Here is a 20666-nt window from a genome sequence, read left to right as displayed (position 1 = left end):
AACTTCCTGCCTCTGGACTTATTTTTCAAAGTGAAAATATACTTTCATGTGGTTAAGCCAGAATTACTCTAGATTTTTAATTAGATGCAAAGAGCCCAAATGCTAATTAATACAAGTAACAGATTGTTTATTGTTAATAAATAAAACATTAATCAAAAATAAAAGTGTATAGAGTTGTTTATTCAGCAATTCCAGTCAGGATTTCACCCTGTAGGTATGCACCAAGATATAGTATTGTTTGCAAGAGCAAACACTACAGGCAACCTAAGCATCCATGCATGGGCACTGGTTACACAGACGAGCCTTTAGTGGGTTATCAGGGAGCCAGTCGAACAGTGAGATCTGTGTTGCCGTGAAAGAGCCTCAGTTCTTATTCAGTGAAAATGAGTAAGTTACAAAGAAGCATGTGTAGTTTGATCTCTTGTGTAAATTATATCGTATAAATATAAATTATATTATATATTTAATTACTGTATTTTATTATACCATATATAAATTATATATGATTTTATATAATTATACATATATGTTTTGTCTATTTACTATATTTTATTGTACCATATATATGAATTATATATATAAATTGAATTGAAAAAATGAATTATATACCATATATAAAAATTATATATACATATATTATGTATATATGTATCTGTATACATATATACATATATATGATATAATGTTATATATGTATGTATATAATTTTTATATATGGTATATGTATAACCATATATATATATATATATATGTATATATTTTTTTCACCTAGAAGGAAATAAAAATCTGCTAACTGAAGGAAGAGAGGGCCAGGGAGTTGGTGTGGAGAGCGGCTTTTATTTGTCACTGTATATATTTTTGTACAGATTGAATTTTCTCTCTACAGTCTTTCTTTATATTAATAAAAGAATTACTTCTAATAGCACACATTCTCTCCAAGCCTAATTTTATAAATTAATAGCACAAAGAGTTTGACTCATTAAATTTCCTTCAGTATCATTATCTTAATATTTAAGGTATAGACTGATTTCAGTCTGTACTAATTTAAATGGTTACAATAAAGGTATTATTGTCCCCCTCCCATCTCCCTGACACTGTCCTTCTCTCCCTCTTTCTCCCTCTCTCTTTTACTCCCACTCCTCACCCTCCTCTCCTTCCCCTGCTCTCCTCCTTCCATAAATATGTAATATTACTGGCCAAGGACCTGGTCTTCCCAAGGCCCATGCAGAGGATCGGAGAGACCAGAACACAGGAAATTATCTCCCCAGGAATGGCTGAGCTAGCTAAGGATTCTGTCCACCAGTACTGGGACAGAAACAGATACTCTGCCTGAACACACAGTCCTGGGAACTCTCAGTGGCCTCCAAGTGGTTTTCACCAGGTTGTTTGTTTGTTGCAGATGAATGAGGTCACATGTAGTCCAACAGGAGTTGGCCCATGTCCAGGAGTTTATTTACTTTGGCTTCAAGTGAAGGCAAAGATTTATTTTGACACTTTCCCGCAGCATCAGAGCTCTGCTTACGAGAGCAGGATGGGAACACAGCAGGAAGACAGCAGCAAGACAGCCATGTGCCACGAGGCAGATGGCAGAAGAGGTGACATTTGTTTCCAAGGGATCTCAAGGCCCTGCGAAGCCCACAAGAGCCGCTCAATTGGTGTTTTCAATTTTAGGACAGTTATTTCTACCTTAGTTCCTGACCATAAACTTTAATGATAAAATCTGAACCTTGGTAACCCCGTGAGCCGGAAAGGATTACCGTAGGATGATCAAGAAAACTCATGTCTAAAGAATGGCAAGTTCCACGGTTGCTTCAGGGATGAATTCTCACATAGATTAATATGCGTTGATAAAGTCTGAGAGATGAAGGGAGGAACATGGGGGAAATGAGGGGTCTAGGAATTTGTCACTAGACCAGGTGTATTGGTCCCAACCATTTTGGTTTTGAAATCCATGCCTGAAAGGTTGGTGGGTGATTTCAGGCACAGTTAGATCCAGGGCTCTCAACAGTACGTGAAGGACTTTTGTCACTGCCTTTTTCCCTCAGCCTTGCTTTCCTCAGTGTTAGTTTCATGCACAGTCAGGCATTCCCTACATGTTGGTAAAGGGTTACCAAGGGGTTCCACCTACCAGTTTAGCAATCCTGGGGTCAAATACCATTTTCTCTGTATTTCTAACAATGTCAGGGCTGATTTTCACTGCTCAGTTTGGGACACATGCCCATCTCTGAACCAGTCACTGCCCCTGTGATCTTCTAGGCCCAGACCTGGTACCCAGGTCTGGAGCCAGTCACACCAGACTGGGGAATGGGAGGGGAATTTCAAGGGAAAATTAGTGTGTTGTTATCTATCAGAGGCAGGAGGAGATAGCTGACAGGCAATTAAATACCCCCTACACTGGCATAGACTGCCTAGCTTCAAGTTTTTTTCCAGTAGTAAATGAAAGGGAGAAGGGGGACTACCAATGTACCCCCAGTGTATGATCCTTCTTGGAAATGTTAGAGATCACAGGCTCCCAGACTACAACCAAGGCTCTGGGGCTTACTCTAGAGTTTTTGGGTGTCTTGTAGTTATCCCAAGTATTGGGGTTGAAAACAGATTGGGACTAGAAAATATAAATGTGTTCTTAGAGGTATTCTCCATGCCTGGATGAATTCCTGGTCTAGGATTTTCCTCAGAAAAGTAGAATATTAGAAAAATTTTCCTAAGGAGTCCTTAGGAAATCCTAAAGAGCCAGCCTGTTTTATTTTTGCCATTGTTCCATTATTGCCTCTAATTAAAGACTTTCAAAGCAGTGAGTAAAGGGAGAGCTGGACTCATACTCAGGAGTTCTGCCCCCAAATCAGGGGGCTCTTCTCTGCTCTGCTGTGGGTGGGTAGAAAAAGCAGTAAAAAAACATTGGTGCCACCTTCCAGAAATGGCATGTTCGAAAATAAATCTTTTTAAGACTGAGAAAATGTTGCCTTTCTTAATACACAGATTGGGTGGAGTCTACAGAGACTTGGAAAATGCTGGATCAGAAGGCAAATGATGTGGTTGAACCAAGCAAGCAGAGAAAAATGCAGTACTGCCAGCCCTTTCACCATGTCAGAACATGAGAACTGGGTGAAGACAAGTAGCTCACCTGCCAATTTTTTTCCTTACTGGGGAGAGAATATTCTGGAACTCTTCCTACAGGAAAGGCCATCAGGCATAGACCTATTTCCAAACAAACATTACTAGTAAGGAGGAGTGGTATAGTTTGGAAATGTGAAGAAAGAAGAGAAAGGTGTCAACTTTGGCTGCAGGAACAGCTCAGGTGATTGCCCAGGGGAGAAGCGCCAGCCACAGACCTGTCAGTTAGATTCCACCTCTGAGCATGCTGGGAAGTTTTCACAGAGCTGGTGCCCACAACTGTGGGAGCAGCATTGGCTGGCCCATGGCACCTCTTTGGGACTCAGGAGTCACTACAGCTTCCAGGTCCTGAGGGTCCCTCCCTACTGCATTTTGGGAAGACATTTTAAGCAACAAGAGAGCTACTAACAAACTACAATATAGTTGAAAACTTTGCTGTCAGATGGTAGTTATATATAGCCTGAATCTCACCTTGTTGTCACTTGTAAAGGCTACCTCTGAGCCCAAGCTCCCAGTACATACAGTATGTCATCTGATTGCCCTATTGCTTAAATTTGTTAACTTTTGAGAGCAATATCATGGAGACTAAGTAAAGGAAGATTCTAGGATTGTTAAACTTGCTAAAGCTTTTCACCAGTTCTCAGATGATTTCTGAAATGATCACATTTGGAGACATATTGCATGCAACGTTTCCACCTGTTAGAGCCCCATGAAATGGCCATTCCAAATGGTAATAATGCCAGGAAGTGAGTCCTACTCTTGCTAGATGAAAACCCCATTAAGACTTCATTTGCTTCAAAGTAATTTACCTGGACCTCTTTCCTTACCTGAGTTAATGGTTCTTATCAATGTCCCAGTGCTCAAGGGATATAGTAGGCATTGTTCTTCTTTTTTTATAAGGAGAAAAGAAAATATTGAGAAGGCAGAGCTACAGCTCGTTCCCTCTGAGTGGGGGTCTGTCCTTTTTTTTTCCTATCACAATTCTGTCAATTCTCTTGCCAGTATTTTCTAATTTCTTTCTTAGTTCTAAAGATTTTCTTCTAATGTATTCCACCCTCCAATTCCATGTCCCACCAAGTAACAATTTCCCATTCTCCTCCCAGCGTCTTTCCAGTCAACATCTAACTTTACTTCCTCCTCGTTTCTTTCACCTCATGACTTCTTCTCTTACCCATAATCATAATTGGGTGGGTTTTTGCCATCCATGCAATAGTGGCTCAGTGGGATATCTGATAAATTCCCAAAGCCTTACAGTTTGACAGTAGCCAAATCCTGTATCCACGTGGCCTGACATCCTCTTTACTAAACACACATTCTCATTGCCTATAAGTAATCCTAACCCCTTTGGAGTCCTCCACCACCACCAAATTTGAATATTTTTTTTCCAATCTCCTGACATTATGAAGATTTTCTCAGCTTGCTGAAAGGAGAGCAGTGCTACTGGGTCATTAATATTCAAAATTCTCTTATACACATCCCCCATCTTTTCTTCTTCCTAATACCTACTCCCCACCTGCACTCTATTCAAACTCATTTCATTCTGCATACCTGGTGTTTTCCTATTCCTTGCTGGAGAAGGCATCACTGTAAAGCTGTCTAGATGGTCAACCACCAAAAATGTGCAAGGATCTCACAAGACCATGATCATAGGCCTAATTGGAGAATAACGGCATCCCACAATTGCACATAAACATGTTCCCATTTCAGTTTATGTAAGTTTATGTCAATTACTAATAGAAAATTTAGCTGTTTTTTAGAGAAATGCATTGTGTTTTGGGTTACTTCATCTTCAGAATCCATTTAATTGGCTTTTTTTCCCAGATTTTTAGTTAGAACTAAACAAAAGCTATTGTAGACTAGAAAACATCAAACAAATATATCATGATTTCATTGCAAGTTGGTTTCACAACCTGCATACTTGAAAAATGAGCATCATCAGCTAAGTTTAAATACAATAGAGATATCAGAGCTCGACCCACTGGCCACACAGGAGAAGATATTTATGTAAGCAAGCTTTCAAAAATCAGTAACTAGAGTGACATTTGATGTGGCATTTGATAAACAACAGATAAAATGAAAAGTGTTAGTTATCCATGGTGATGACTAATGATAAAATAATGATAAAATATCCATTGCTTAAATATTTCCATGTGTGGGAGAAAAATATACGACAAGGAGGGCAGGCAGAGCCTTTTGTGATGAATGTTCCAGCTGGTGAGACTGCCAGGTGGTTCTGAGTCTCTTTTGAAAACTGTTTAGAAGGCTTGCCCTCTCAGAGGAATTTAGCTCTGCTACTTTAAAGTAGTGGTTTACAAAAGCCAGGGAGCTTTGAAAATACAGCAAACATAGCAATAACCATGGCCTCCACCCATGATAACCAAATAAAAATATCCAGGGTGTCAATGTTCTGTCTTTTTTTTTTTTAACATCTTTATTGGAGTATAATTGCTTTACAATGGTGTGTTAGTTTCTGCTTTATAACAAAGTGAATCAGTTATACATATACATATGTTCCCATCTCTCTTCCCTCTTGCCAATGTTCTGTCTTAAAGCTCCCAGCTGATTCTAATGTGCAGCCAGAGTTGAAAGCCATAGCTCTAGGCCTGATGACTTATGAATTTTGAGGGTGGACAAGGAAATGTGGTTCCATTTCAGGGTGGTGGACTAAGTATATCGTCCATCATCTTCATTCCTGCAGCAAGGGCCTTAACTGATGATCCTAAGTAAGAAGTGAAACTTTCAGTGAACCAGAAACCAGGATAAATCCTAAAGTATGGGATGTACACTGGATTGATGCAAAAACACAGAGCCCAATCTAAAATGTGTACAGAAGACTAGTGCCAAAAAGGTGAAGGAGCACCAAGACTCCATCCCCAAAGGTGGCAGATACCCAAAGCAGGAGGGTAACAAGGACAATCAACACTTCGGTCCTTGGGGCACTGCTGCAGGAGGGGCCATCAGTTCATCCTCTACTGATGCCTTTCCATCTGCTCTTGAGCCAAACAGCAGTGACAAAGTGTCAGCCTCCAGGTAGGAGTCATGGCCAGGGAGCCCAGATTAGATGGATATGGCTCTGTGTCATGAGGAGGGGAATTGGGCACCAGACCTGAACACCCCAGAGAAATCTCACCCAGTGGCTTTTCCTTCTTCACTGTCCCTGAGAAAAGACCAGAGGACAATTTAGAACAGCAATCTCCCCAAGAAGATGACTACTCATTGACAGACAATGCAATTTAATGGAGAATCTCAACTGTATAGATTACAGAGACAAGGTCACCACACATATGAAGAAGACCAATACTACAAAAGAATACAAGCTCAACAAGATGGATGAACTAACAGCACCCAAGCAAGATAAATGATAGAGCAAGCAAAGCAGGAATTAGGAATAAGCATAAGTAGATTTTTCTGATAGATATGTGAGGATAGAGCAGTCACAAATAAATCAACTGGAGGTCATGGAGATTAAAATTTGGTCCTTATAATAAAAAACTGAATAATAAGAAGAAACTGATATTTTTCCTGAAGTTTAATTTTATTATAATAAAGACTAATGATGTCTTATAACCTAGTGACTAGTGATAGTTCATAAGTTTAGTAGTTTACTTTTTGGAAAGCTTATAACAATATTCAAATAAGACATTATAGAAAGTATTTTAAAGAATGAAATGTTTTCTCTGATTCTTTTTAAAAGGCTTGGTCCATTTTGAAAAATTGACAATGAATGAAAAATAAAATCAAAAGAAAGAAAAATAAGTTTTCCCCTCCAATACATAAGAAACACTTGCTGGTATTTGTATTTGAAGTGCCTGGAGTAAGATGGGCTGAATTTTTCAAAGGCAGTTAGTAATAGCTTGTACAAGGACATGTTTCATTTGATTTAGCACCAACTAAAATAAAAATAAATATACCATTTAAGATATAGTCTGGTTTCTCCTCCATTTCTCATACTGCCCCACTACTCCAGGGCACAGTACATAAGCACTCATTCACAGATTACACACACTGGCAAGATTTTTTCCCCTTAAGATAGGATGTCAGCGAATGCCAGCAGGTATCAACTTCTTTGATCAGGAATAAAGAACTCCACCTTCAGCAAATTCAATTACTTTCCTGGTCCTGTCATATAAAGCCTTTCTATTGCCACATCTCTTTTCTAATTATGATGGTTATTTCTGTCAAGGAAATTTCCCACCAGGCATGCTTGATCTCTTTCTATTTCCTAATGATACAGTATTTTATTTTATGCAGTATCACAAGTTTTCTTCTATTCATTCTTCTTTTTAAAATACTTTGTTACTCACCAAGGCATAGAGATCAAAAAGAGAACGGGCAAGTAGATCCTAAAACACACTTTTTTTTTTGGCCGCATGGGATGTGGGTTGTGGGATCTTAGTTCCCCAACCAGGGATTGAACCAATGCCCCCACAGGGGAAGCGCACAGTGTTAACCACTGCGCCGCCAGGGAAGTCCCCTAAAACACGTTTCTTAACCTGAGTAACATCTGAAAACATAAGATGTCAATTACACTTTCCATTAAAAAAATGCATTCAATTTTGGTGCCTGTACAAGAACTTACAATGTCAGTTTCTAACATGTTGTATCCCTCAGTGAACACGTATTTTCAAAAGAAAACAAATCATATCGAAGTAATACTTTCCTAAATGTTTTTTTTTATAGCAAATTGAAAATTCTGAGTAAACTGAAGGTATGTTTAACAACAAAAGTAATATAGCTCATATGGCCTCCTTATAGGTTTCTTAGTTTAAAGACAGCAGTTAACTAGCATTCTGCAGTGGATTGGTAAATCCAGTTATTTTTATCTGGAATTTTATAGAGGTAGCATCTCACAAAACCACATCCCCTGTGCTAGAAATGTCTTTTTTGGTATCTGGCTACACAAAAGCTTCTGATGAAATACTTTCTGCAAATTAGTATAATGTTAATTTTTTACTTTTCCAGAAAAATATGAAACCTTACCAATCACTTATTCTTACTGAACACAAGTTAGCTTACTACCAGTTGCTCTTGTACTTTTGGTCTAAAAGAATTTTTTAAAGTTTAGACATTTTTAATGTTTCTGAATTGCACACTCAGAAGACAGCTGGATAAAACACACTAGACAATTTCAAAAAAATCATTTTTTAATTAATTAATTAATTAATTTTTGGCTATGTTGGGTCTTCGTTGCTGCGTGCAGGCTTTCTCTAGTTGTGGAGGCGGGGGCTACTCTCTGTTGAGGTGTGCAGGCTTCTTCTTTCGGTGCCTTCTCTTGTTGCAGAGCACAGGCTCTAGGCCTGTGGGCTTCAGTCGTTGTGGCACTTGGGCTCAGTAGTTGTGGCGCTTGGGCTCAGTAGTTGTGGCGCATGGGCTTAGTTACTCCATGGCATGTGGGATCTTCCCGGACCAGGGCTCGGACCCGTGTCCCCTGCATTGGCAGGTGGATTCTTAACCACTGCGCCACCAGGGAAGTCCCCAAAAGACAAATCTTACTATCAAACTCATTTGGCATATGCTTAGTATCCTGAATAAAATCCACAGAAGTGAAACTAATATAATTTTCAAAGAATTCATTCATGGTGGGGTCTTAGAACAAGGAACTCCATGTGAAGAAAGGAAGAGTTCTGCTCATCTTGCTAATCACAAGGATTTTTCCTCGTGGGGTAATTGAGTTTTTTGGTGTCTCTGTGGGACTTTTGTTTGCAGGAAAGCATGCATACAGGCCCAGATCTGATTGGTTTCTGTTCCAGAAAATGTTTCCAACACTCCCTTTTTCTCGTAATATTCCAGGACCAGTTTTGTTTGGTCTTAGTAAACCTTCATTCTCTTGATAAGTGTTTCTGGTTTATCATCCACACGCTGAATTAAGAGGCTCTCCAGTCACATCATCCACGTCGACTGCTTTGGGAGGGTTAAATTCGAGGCTGTAGACGCGGCCACTGGCTGGATGAATCCAGCGAGCCGTGAGGCGTTGCCGGATGACCTCAAAGGGCACGTTCAGGTTCATCACCAGGTGTACCTGATAAACTCTATCCAGGGCTTCAGCCTGTGTAAGTGTCCTGGGGAAACCACACAACAGCCAGTTATACTGGGTGAAATTCTTCAGCTCCTGGAGGAGCAGCCGAGTCATGAGGTCGTCTGGGATGAGCTTCCCCTGGGCCATGAAAATGTTGGCCAGCACGCCAATTTCTGCATCCCTCAGCATGTTGTCTCGGAGCACGTCCCCGCTGGAGAACTTCTTCAGCTGGAAGTGTTTGATGATGCGCAGTGCCAGGGTGCTCTTGCTGGAGCCCGGGGTGCCCATGATCACGGAGCGCAGGAACTGCCTTGACGCTCCCACGGCTGCTGAGTGAGGACAGGGCCAAGCCAACGGTTGGGCTCCTGGTTGGACGCCAGCTGCGCCTGCGCTCTCGCTCCCAGTCGCGGCAGCCCGACGTCGGGGGTAGAGCCACGAAAAAGCGCAGAGGGCGAGAGGGCGTAACCCACGCGGAAACGGACGGACGCTACGGAAGAAGAACGTATGCGTGAGTTGTAAGATTGCGTCAAGGAATTCTCCCACAGTGCAGTGTGAAGGGCGGAAGAGGTGGGAGGTAAGAAAGGAAAATGAAGAAAGAAAGTGGAGATTCAAAAGTTCCACCCTTCACAGGCGGAAAAGGAGAGGAGGGAGGGATACAGTACCTAAAGAGATTATTAAAGACAAGAATTTCTGGAATTAAAGAATGATACAAGTCACGGAACTAGACAGCAGAACAGTTCAGAAGATCTAGAAGCAAATGTTGGCAAAGGTGTAAGTAGGTCTCTCACACTCTGCTGGTGGGGTTCCCCCACAGGTGGTTTGGAAGGCAACTTGGCAGTGGCCATTTAAAAAAAAAAATTTCTTCTCAGTATCTTCCTTGGAAAAACACTCTCAAGTGACAAGAAGGGTATAGGATGTTCATTTCAGCCTTATTTATAACAGCAAAAAATTGTTAACAACTTAACTGTTCATTAATTAGAGAATAGCTAAGTGAACCTTAGCCATACTATGCAATATTATGCAGCAGCTAAAAAGATCTCTATGTGCTAACATGAAAAGATTTCTAAGACATTGTAAATGCAAAAAGGTGCAGAATGATACCATTTAGGTTAAAGAAAGATGTAATTTATGTTTAAATATAACTATTAAGTGAACTGGGAAGCTGGGTTTCAAACAGTGGAAGGACATGACTTGATTTTTGTTTTTAGATGATTGCTCCATCTGCAAGAAGGAGAGCAGTTAGAAGGCTATGTCAATAGACCTACAAAGAGGTGAGAAAGTACTATTTTAATTTTAATTTCTTCAATATAAGTGAGATTGAGCATCTTTTCATTTGTTTATGGACCATTTGCACTTTATTTGTAGAATTTTTAAAGTGACAATTACCTTCTAATCACTTCCCTGGAAAAATACTTGGGGTTTGGTTTACTCAGCAAGATGTGAAACAGATCCTCAGCTTTGTCTCAGGTGGTCCAAGTGCACTGGCTTAATACAGCATCAGACTGTGCATCATATGGCGCTACTCTAATTAGAGGCTGCTGAGCCACCAACCCTGCATCCGCTTCCTTCTCTAACCATTTTTTAAAAATAAATAAATAAATAAATAAATAAATAAATAAATAAATAAATAATTTATTTATTTATTTATTTTGGGCTGCGTTGGGTCTTCGTTGCTGCATGTGGGCTTTTCTCGAGTTGCAGCGAGCAGGGGCTACTCCCCATTGCGGTGTGCAGGCTTCTCATTGCAGTGGCTTCTCTTGTTGCGGAGCACAGGCTCTAGGCGTGCAGGCTTCAGAAGTTGTGGCCCGTGGGCTCAGTAGTTGTGGCTTGCGGGCTCTAGAGCGCAGGCTTAGTAGTTGTGCCACATGGGCTTAGCTGCTCCATGCCATGTGGGATCTTCCCGGACCAGGGCTCGAACCCGTGTCCCCTGCATTGGCAGGCAGATTCTTAACCATTGCGCCACCAGGGAAGTCCCTCTAACCATTCTTGAGCCACTTCATTTCTGAAAAAGATCCATAAAAATGATGTGATGGCTTGTTCTCATTCTATGAGCAAAAGAGAAAGCTATTTCCAGAAAAAAGATTTTGAGATTGGAAACCTAATTTCTGTATCTATATTTTATGGTAGCAAAGTAGATCTGCTGCTCTAATTTCTCAGACTTAAAAAGTTTTTGCTATTTTAGATCTTTAAGTTAGTCATATAATCTCTTTTATTGTTGCTGTATTCAAAAGAGTTACACTGAATACATAAGGTGTTTCAAAAGGTATATGGATATTTAATAGAAATTTAGCTCATATCTTCCAGCAAAGGAAAAAAAAAATCATGTTATAACTTGAAACAGTATTTTGCATAATACTAACTGCTTTGCATAATAAAGCAGCACACTATCACTGTCTTTTAGGATAACTAATTATATACACAAAAAGTGATCCTGCCAAGGCCTTTCTGTCCTACTAGATAGATTTAGCCTTCTAGTGTATTCAGCCTTTAACTGAGATATCTAATTTGGTACCAGACTCTGATCACAGAATATTTCAGAGGAGTATCTGTGGAGTGTGGTAGGATTCACTTGGCTATAGGTGTGAGTGGGAGAGGATGTGTCCCAGAGCAGCTTAGAGCAGACACAGTCGGTGTTGGCCTGCTGGTAAGTGTCAGACTCCTAGAGCACAGTGACTCACCTTTGGCTCCTGAGATTACCTTGCCCCTTCCTCCTTTCCCAGACTGATGTTGAACAAGCCACTTGGGACAAAGGGTTTTAAAACTTACTCTTAATAGCATCTGGTAAGAGGTTCTTTGACCAAATACATATAAACCAGTAGTAGCCAAGTAATATCAGACAATACATTTGATTTCATTTAGCAAAACGCATCCAGTGCCAACCAGATGTGATTGTGGAAGTTTATGGAAACTTTCTAGGTAATTTTCACAGTAATGGAATCCAAATGGCATAGCAGTAAAAGAAAAACAGCAGGGGCTCTTCAGATTATGCCGGTTTTTATAGTACTAATCATTCATTCGTTGACTCAGCAAACTTTAATCAGGCATTTATCTGTGTGACCAGTTGTTCTAAGCACAGAGGATGCAGCCTATGAGATAGAAAGAAGCCTGAGTGTCTGTCCCTGTGCCATGACCTTCTCACGGGTATTATGGGCCAGTGTTTCCCAAGGTGTGACAGTTGCTTCTCTGGAGAATGTGAGATAAGTTTAGGTCTCTGTGAAAGAACATTCCCCTCCCCCACCTCCAGGTTTGATAATTGTGTTTTATTTTCTTTTTAAAACTATTTTATTATGAAAATTTCACAGATACCTAAAATTAGAGCGGTAATGGTGTAGCCCCATGTACTCTAGTTTCAACAGTGATCAACCTTTTGCTCATCTTGTTCTATCTCATATTTTTTCTTGAGTATGTTAAGTAATAACACTTTTAAATTATAATGAAGAGTATGTATGCTTTAATGTGCATAAGAAATATATAGCTAGCACATCCAACCTAATACTTCAGTGTTCTTGCTTAGGACAAAACTAAGCTATAAATTTGTTTTAAAACTGTTACACAGATAGAGCAAAGTCCAGCGAGGGCAAACTTGACTAATAGACACTCCCCTTCATCGATTCCTTCCCTCATTGAGGCTGGGATGGTTCAAAGTGATTCCTTCTTCTATAGGAAATGCTTAGCACCATGTGTGACACTTAATAAGCACTTACAAAAGAGAAGCTAATATTGTGTTTGGGAGCCATCTTTGATTCCACAGAACTGATACTGGCCAACATTTATTAAGCACTTACTGTGTACAGGCACTGCGGTGGGAGATTTACATATGTTATCTCATTTCCTCTTCATAGCCACACTCTGAGTAGACGTTATGATCTCCATTTTCGGAATTAAAAATCAAGCCTCAGAAAAATGAAGTAAGTTAAGGTCACAAAGCTATTAAGTGGCAGGGCTAGGACTTGAGTTGAAAGCCTGTTTTCCTCCAAGGTCCGTCACGGTTTTGCACCCAGTTCCCAGGACAGCCAGGGCCTACATCCCTACCTCTGAAAAACAGTTGGGGAAAGAACTAGATATGTGGAGTTTGGAGGCTTGGTGTAAACCTGATTCTTCCATTTGCTAAAGTTGTGACCTTAAACATTTCATTTCACTTTTTCTGGCCCTCTGTTTCTTGTGCATACAGTGAGGACAATAATGCTAATTACCGAATGTTCGAGCACAGAGTACAATCATTTATATGGACATTTGACACCGTGGGCACTAAATAAACGTTTGTACTCTATTCACGCGCCAGTAACAGGGAATGTGATCTTGAACAATCCCCTTCCCTCTCTGGGTCTTGGTATCCTCAGCTGTAAAGATGATGGTGTAGGCCCTTAAAGTCCTGCTAGGGATAGTTGTTCCACGATTGTATTCCAACTGGACCACAAGAAATATTAGTGACTGAAGTTAATGGAAATAACTACGTAAACTTCCATTCAGTGTGATTTTATTTATAATTATGTATACTTGTCTTAGTCTGATTCCTTAGAAAGCAGAGCCAGACAATGACATGTTGCTGCTGCTTGTTAGGAGGTACAATGCCAAGGAGCAGAAGCCAGAGACCTGAGAGACACAGGAGTGAGGCAGGGAAGGAGGGAGAGAAATTGGAGCAGGCGTAACTGAGCTGGTCGCCACCCAGTGCTCCTGGTTGCTCTGTCTTAAAGAAGCAGCCTCTGAGAAGCTGCATCTCAGTCTTTCTGGAGTGAAAAAAAAGAGAATGAATTTATCTACCAGTTTCCGTCTCCTGTTTGGCAACACCTTGACCACGAGGTGTTTATTCCTCTGCAATTATGGGTTGTACAGTTCTGGGCTCTGGGGCAAGATCCCTTGTGTCCCACGTCTCAGTGTGAACAGGGAGGCCCAGGATGAGAGATGAGAGGGGTGTGGCCTGGGCACGAGGCTGGGCTCTGAGAAGTGTACCTGCAAGTAGTTGGAACTGGTAGCCATGGTGGTATTTGGAACAAGGGTTGGGAGGCTGAGAGGACCTGCAGTGGTGGAGGTGTGTGATACAATAACTTCTGCCCCATTGACTTTTTTTTTTTTTTTTGCGGTACGCGGGCCTCTCACTGTGTGGCCTCTCCCGTTGCGGAGCACAGGCTCCGGACGCGCAGGCCCAGCGGCCATGGCTCACGGGCCCAGCCGTTCCGCAGCACGTGGGATCCTCCTGGACCGGGGCACGAACCCGCGTCCCCTGCATCGGCAGGCGGACTCTCAACCACTGCGCCACCAGGGAAACCCCTGCCCCATTGACTTTTAAACAGAACCTGAAGGGGCTTATAAAATAAGAATGATGAGGAGGTGGAAATAATTCATAGAAATATGAAAAAGAAATGACCTCACTTTATTACCTGCAAAGGGAGGATAATAATAGTACTTATCCATAAGGTTGTTATAGTGAAAGAATGATTTCAAGAAGGTAGTATTCGTAGAGCATTTAAAATATATGTGGCATATAAAACCTGCTATGCAGATGTTTGTTTCAAAAAAGAAAATATTTAGCCACATGAGCTTTGATGGTTTCTGCAACTAAGCATCACATTTACCTCTAAGCTTTCTAGCAGTTAAGGAAATAGGGAAAGATGGTAGTTTTCATAATCTACATTATCTGATCAAGATGAGCCTGCTAATTCTGAAAGAGAGCCAAGAGTCTATCTGACAAAAAAACCTAAAGGGAGCTGATCCCAAAGGGACATTAAAAAGCAGAATAAGTAACGTTTTCAAAATGATTACTTAGGTAAGTCGTGCTGAGGAATGTCTCACATGGCTCATTCATTCACTGATATTTTACCAGACACAGTATTTCTGGGAGCTAAGATAGAGGGGTTCAGATCTGTAGCCTTCTGATGTGTTACCCTGAGTTAGTGGTTCTCAAGCAGAGACAGTTTTGCCCACCAAGGGACATTTGACAATGTCTGGTGATATTTTAGGTTGTCACAACTTGGGGATGGACGGTGGTAATGCTGCTGGTCTCCAATGGATAGAGGCCAGAGGTGCTATTAATATTGCATGGGATGTACATATACTAAAAAAACTTGCTGGTTACCTGAAATTCAAATTTAACTGGGAATGCTGTGTTTAAATTTGCTAACTCTAGCAGCTACACTTCCTACATTGCACAGGACAGCCCTCCACAACAAAGGATTATCAGGCCCCAAACGTGAATAGTACTGAAGGGGAGAAACTCTGCCCTAAATGAGTACAGATCTTTGCATACTTTCCTAGAGCAAGGGAGACAGAGTATGGACACTAAGATATCTTTTGTTTAAGATTAGTTAGCTGACAGTTTCAGGTCCAAACCTCTGGCCTCAGCCTAGCTTATTTATATCTGTGATGCTGACAGAAGCTCGAATCCTGCCTCCAACAAACAAGTGTCAAAGTGGACATTGCATAGGAAGCTTCTTGAACATTCCCATTGCTCTTTAACTATCTCCTCTTCGTGGCACTTGTCACCTGGTGCCTCATCTGGTTACTTGGAGAGATTTATTGCCTAAGCACTCAGCTAATCTGACGTTGAACAAGGTGATTTAGGCAGGAAATAGAGCCTGCAGTACTTGAGGGGATTACATTCTAGTTGCAGAAGTCATTCAAGGGAAGAATACCCTAGGAAGGCACTGGCAATCCTGTCTTCATGTAAGAGTAAGGAAAGGTTCGGGGGTTGACTGAATGACAAGCTGGGACAGAGAGCTGGGTGAAATCCATTCTCCAGAGGAGGGGCCCATCTCTTGACTGGGCCGTGCAGGTGAGCCATGGTTGGGCTCCAGGGAGACATGGTCTTTCCACGGAGAAAGCCCAGGCAGGTGTACATCCCTGAAAGAGGATAACAGAAAAGACTTGGTGGGAAGTCAGGATTTTAATCCCCCTCCTCTGCTTCTCTGGCGACCTATCACGAAGACTCATGTCATACTGCTTTCTTTGGTTTTATTAGACACTCCTACATGTAATAGAAGCCAAATAATTCCCCCATGGTACACATCATAAAGAAAATATTCCCTAAGTAGAGCTGGAAAGGGTCACAATTTAAACTCCCCCCTGAAAATATCAGTGAATTTACCCACCCCCCTTCACCTGCCTCCCAGGCCTGGCATGAGATAAATAAGGATTATTGGGGTCTTCAGTTGTCCAGAGGATACGCTTTGCATTCAGCAAACTACAGAAATTGTGTTACAAACCATGAAAAGGCGCAGAAAGGGGAAATCAGCTGCCAGCTGCTCTCCAGCTAAATTGCTTATTTAAGAGGGTGGAAGATGCTTTCTACTCCGTGCTGGCTCACCTGTGGTTACACAAACACCTGTCATATTCTTAATCCACATCCATCATTTTTGGCCTCTCCTTAGTCATTTCTTAGGTGTGGAGAGATGGCCTCTGCATTTCCAATTCCATGACTCAGTAAAGAAAACTGAAAGCTTGGTATGATGTAATGTAATAACAGACGTTCACACCGGTGACCCTGATTAACCCAGAAAGGATTCAGTTACACTTACTGTGCTCTGCTCAGAGGGCAGGGAACTTTATCATCTACTTTTGAAGGCTTGCCATCAAAAAAAATTGCCGAAAGTAATATTTTTTGTGATTGAAGGGTTAGTTTCAATTTTCTGAAAAATTGACCCCCATGGTGCACTCCCTTCTTGATTTGGGCTGGGAAATAAGGTACCACTGTACTTTCATAATATGCTGCGACTCCCAAAGGTACAGGTGATTTCTCATTGGCTTCATTTTGAGTTGGAGGGTTCTTGATGACATACAGTCATTCTTTAAAAAATAAACATTCTTTGATGGAATAACGTTAGATTTACAGAAAAGTTGCGTAAGTAGTACAGAGTTTTCCTATGCCTCATCCTCCAGTTTCCCCTGTTGTTAACATCTTACATAACCACCGTACATTTGTTGCAACTGAGAAGCCAACCTTGGTACATTGTATTAACTAAACTCCAGACTTTATTTGAATTTCACCACCTTTTGGATTAATGTCCTCTTTCTCTTCCAGATTCCAGTTCAGGCAACCACATTACATTTAACTGTCATATCTCCTCAGTCTCCTCTTGTCTGCGACAGTTTCCTCATTTTTCCTTGTTTTTTGTGACTTTGACAGTCTTGAGGAGTACTTGGCAAGGTATCCCATAGAATGGGTTTGTCTTTTGTTTTTCACATGATTATAAGTTTCTGGAAAGGATACCAAAGAGGTAAAGTGCTCTTCTTGTCACGTGATATCAGGGGTACATTATACCACCGGCTTCCAGAACGGTGAGAGGGAAAACAGGAACTAATTACCCTTTTTGATGTTTCCTACATTCTCTTTCTACTGGCTGTCCCTCTCCTTATTCTTTCTATCTGGCTACCCCTTTCTCCAACATCTGTCTCCTGACTTCCCACCTTCCCACCTTCCCCAGTGTAGGTGAGTCTTCAGACCAAGTACCTGATAATCAGTGAGGATGACTGGAGGTGGCCCCATCAGCCCTCTAGAGACAGCGCAAGGCACTATAGGACTGAAGGTAATAGGGTTTCAACACCTGAGCTCCAAACTCAAATGTCTTATGACTCAAACTCCATATGTTTCAAACTAACCTTTTCCCACAAGCTGTTCTTCCACCAGCGTTCCTAACCTCAGTAGCCATCCACTTGCCAAAGTCAGAAACCTGGGAGTTGTTCTTGACTCCTACCTTTCTCTCTCCCACTAACTCATGCCCGAAGTCCTATTATTCTTATTTCCTAAAGAACTTAATTCTTCTATTTCTCTCTAGCTCCATGCCACCACTCTCATCCAAGTTATATTAACTCACACCCAAATTACTGCAGCACGTGCTCAGCTGGACTCCCTGCCCCCAGTCTTGCCCCCTCCAATCTCTCTTCCTTCCACTCTGTAGGCTAGAGAAATCAAGTCATATTACTCCCCCAGCTCAGTCTTCCCCATTGGCCGTAGGACAAAATCTGAGCTTCTAACAAGATTTACAAAACCCCCAAAGCTCTTTTTTTGCTTATGCCTCTAGTCTCACTTCCTACCTTCTTTGCCTCAAACTTTATTGACCAGTCATAACCAGTTTCTTTCACTTTCCCAAATGCACTGTGCTCCCTGAACTCTGAGGCCTTCACACATGCTTTTCTCTCTTCCAAGGATATGCCCTAATCCACCTTTAGTCAGCTTTCAGTTTGTAGCTGAAATACTCCTTTCTGTGCAACAAGAACTCTGACAAAGACTTTCTTCTTGACCAAATTTTAGACAGCTTCCTCTGAGCCCTTTTTTTGACTAGACCTTGTCCTTGGGCCCTGTCCTTAGCCTGCTGAGGCCAGTTTTCACAAGAATCCTGCTAAGACAGTTTAGTGAGAATCCCCCCTTCCTTGATGTCTGACCACCTTTGATATCTCATCAACTTCCTCATCTCCTACCCTTGATGTCTAAGTCCCTGGCCTGCCTTTAGCAAAAATCCTGTTAGGCCAATCTAGCAAGAATCCCTAACCCTTGAAGTGTCCTGTTAGTAATTTTCCACCCACTGACCCCCCTCACTCTGCTTGTTGGCTTTGAACCCCTATCTGTCTATATGGCTTTGGAATTGAGCTCAGTTTTTTACTGAAGTCTCTTTCCCCTACTGCAGTAGTTACTGAATAAAATCTGCCTTTACTACCTTTAACTGGTGTCTGGCTTTATTTCTTTTTAGCAAGACCCCTAGACTACGTTAGGGTTCCTATCATACCCCTCTTCTACTTCCCCTATCATGATTCTCATTATACTTGATTGTGACTTCTTCTGTAATTTTTTTTTTAACCTCAAGTGTCCTGAGAGCAAGGATTAGGTCTTGTTCACCATCGTATCCCCAGCACGGCCCAAGACTTGCATGTGTAGGACATGATCATTGTGGAATAATGGAATGAATTTTCAGAGTTGCTCACGTGCTCATATGGAACGTTCCACCGTTACAGGCAGTTTCAGGTAGTATGATACGTTCTGGAGGTAGTGTGGTGGGCCCTCTCCATAGATGGAATGAATCTGTATCTACTTCTGTACTGTTAGGCAACTCTTTCCTGGGTCTGGTCTGCCCTGGAGCAGAAACCCTGAGCTGACTTTCTCTAGCGATGTCTCCAAGTGGAACTGGCAGCTGCCTAACTCATTCATTCACTCAGGCAGACTCTCTCATCACAAATGCCTAAAACCCATGATTGTATATTCTATGTTTGTTTACCCATCTTTCTCTCTATTTTCTGCCTACCACAAAAAATAGACTAGACCTAAGTTAATCAAATTTAATGCTCAGGCACAAAAGATGATTAAGTTCTTTATTTAATGTAACCATTCCTCATTTGACATCTGTCTCTCTGCTTATTTATTTCATTGATGCTTGGAAGTAATTGGTTTTGATACATTTTGGTTCACTGATAAAGAGTGTCAGACACATCTTAAGTTTGACTGGGGGCTCTCTGCTGTCTTGAAACAGAGACGTGGCTGATAGTTTTCAAACAGAAATATCTTCATTTTCTAATCTATTTTAATAAAGTTGAGAATGTGGGCAAACGAGACGGTGATTACATTAGGTAAAAATTATCTTTTGTCAAGCAAATAGGTTAAAAGCAAAAGACTATCATTAATACTGATATGAAGGGACCACCTGTGACTTCTTCACAGACCACCAGTACTGCCCTCCGAAGGGGGGAAGGTCTCATTGAAACACCTCTGACTCATGAGGCTGTGTCACAGTTTTGAAGGTTCATGGAAAAGGGAATTCTATAACCTTCCTGGCAAACCCTTCTAGGTGTTAGAAATGCTGACTCTAGGAAACCTGAGTCTATGGATTTTTCACTTAAATTCTTCATGCTGCAGGTAAAACCTAATTCTGTTTATCTTTTTGCAGTGTAGGAGGAAACAGAAGCTTAAAGATGGTAAATTACTTGCCCATAATCTTACTTGTAAGTAGTAGACTTAGATTTGAACCTAGGCCCGACTGCAGCAGCCCCTCTTTTGTTCTTAGCCATTGTACTGCCTTGCCCAGTTAATGAGATGTTTCAGTAAACAAGGTCATTCAGTTCCTTAGCTAGCTTGGATTAAAGATAGTGCCTACCGTTGGCCATAAACCTGTGCAACTCCAGCTCCATGTCCAGGGCTCAGGTGACTGTGAGGCACCTCACAGGCTCGCTTTGGAAATAGTGGAGATGGATGTAGAAAACTGCAGTGCCGCATGGCCCAGTGTGGTTCGGGAACAAGCCGCAAAGCTCTGGCATTGAGCATCCCAGGCCTTTGGTGTAGTTTTACGCTTCATGTTACTCCATAAATTTAGCTCTGACATTTGAAGAGTGGTAAAGGCTAATCTGAGTTTGAGACTAGTAACTCTGTCTCAGATCCCTTGTTTGTAGATTAGGATAATATAGTTCTAGTAGGATCAATGTCATATTACATGTGGAGAGGTTGGAACAGGGCCTAGCGAATAGTAAGCTCTCAATAAAGCTTAGGTATGAAAAATATATTTAAACAGTTGCTATTATTTTTGTTATTGTAACAACATGAGAACAAAGTGTTTAAACACAG

General features: G+C 41.3%; 1 pseudogene across 1 annotated transcript in view; it reads right to left on the bottom strand.

Annotated features, from left to right (window-relative positions):
• Positions 1-8751: 8751 nt before the first annotated feature.
• The window catches only part of LOC308616342 (GTP:AMP phosphotransferase AK3, mitochondrial-like), a 101362-nt pseudogene continuing 89447 nt past the window's right edge, over positions 8752-20666 (bottom strand). Inside the window, exon 3 of the transcript in view lies at positions 8752-9614. The product of the transcript in view is annotated as a GTP:AMP phosphotransferase AK3, mitochondrial-like (transcript). The remainder of the gene's footprint in view (positions 9615-20666) is intronic.

This window comes from Mesoplodon bidens, assembly GCF_964165515.1.
Source record: "Mesoplodon bidens genome assembly, chromosome: 4".
In the NCBI taxonomy this organism is placed as follows: domain Eukaryota; kingdom Metazoa; phylum Chordata; class Mammalia; order Artiodactyla; family Ziphiidae; genus Mesoplodon; species Mesoplodon bidens.
The sequence above is the reverse complement of the archived record's forward strand: the minus strand, read 5'-3'. Positions and strand labels throughout refer to the sequence as shown.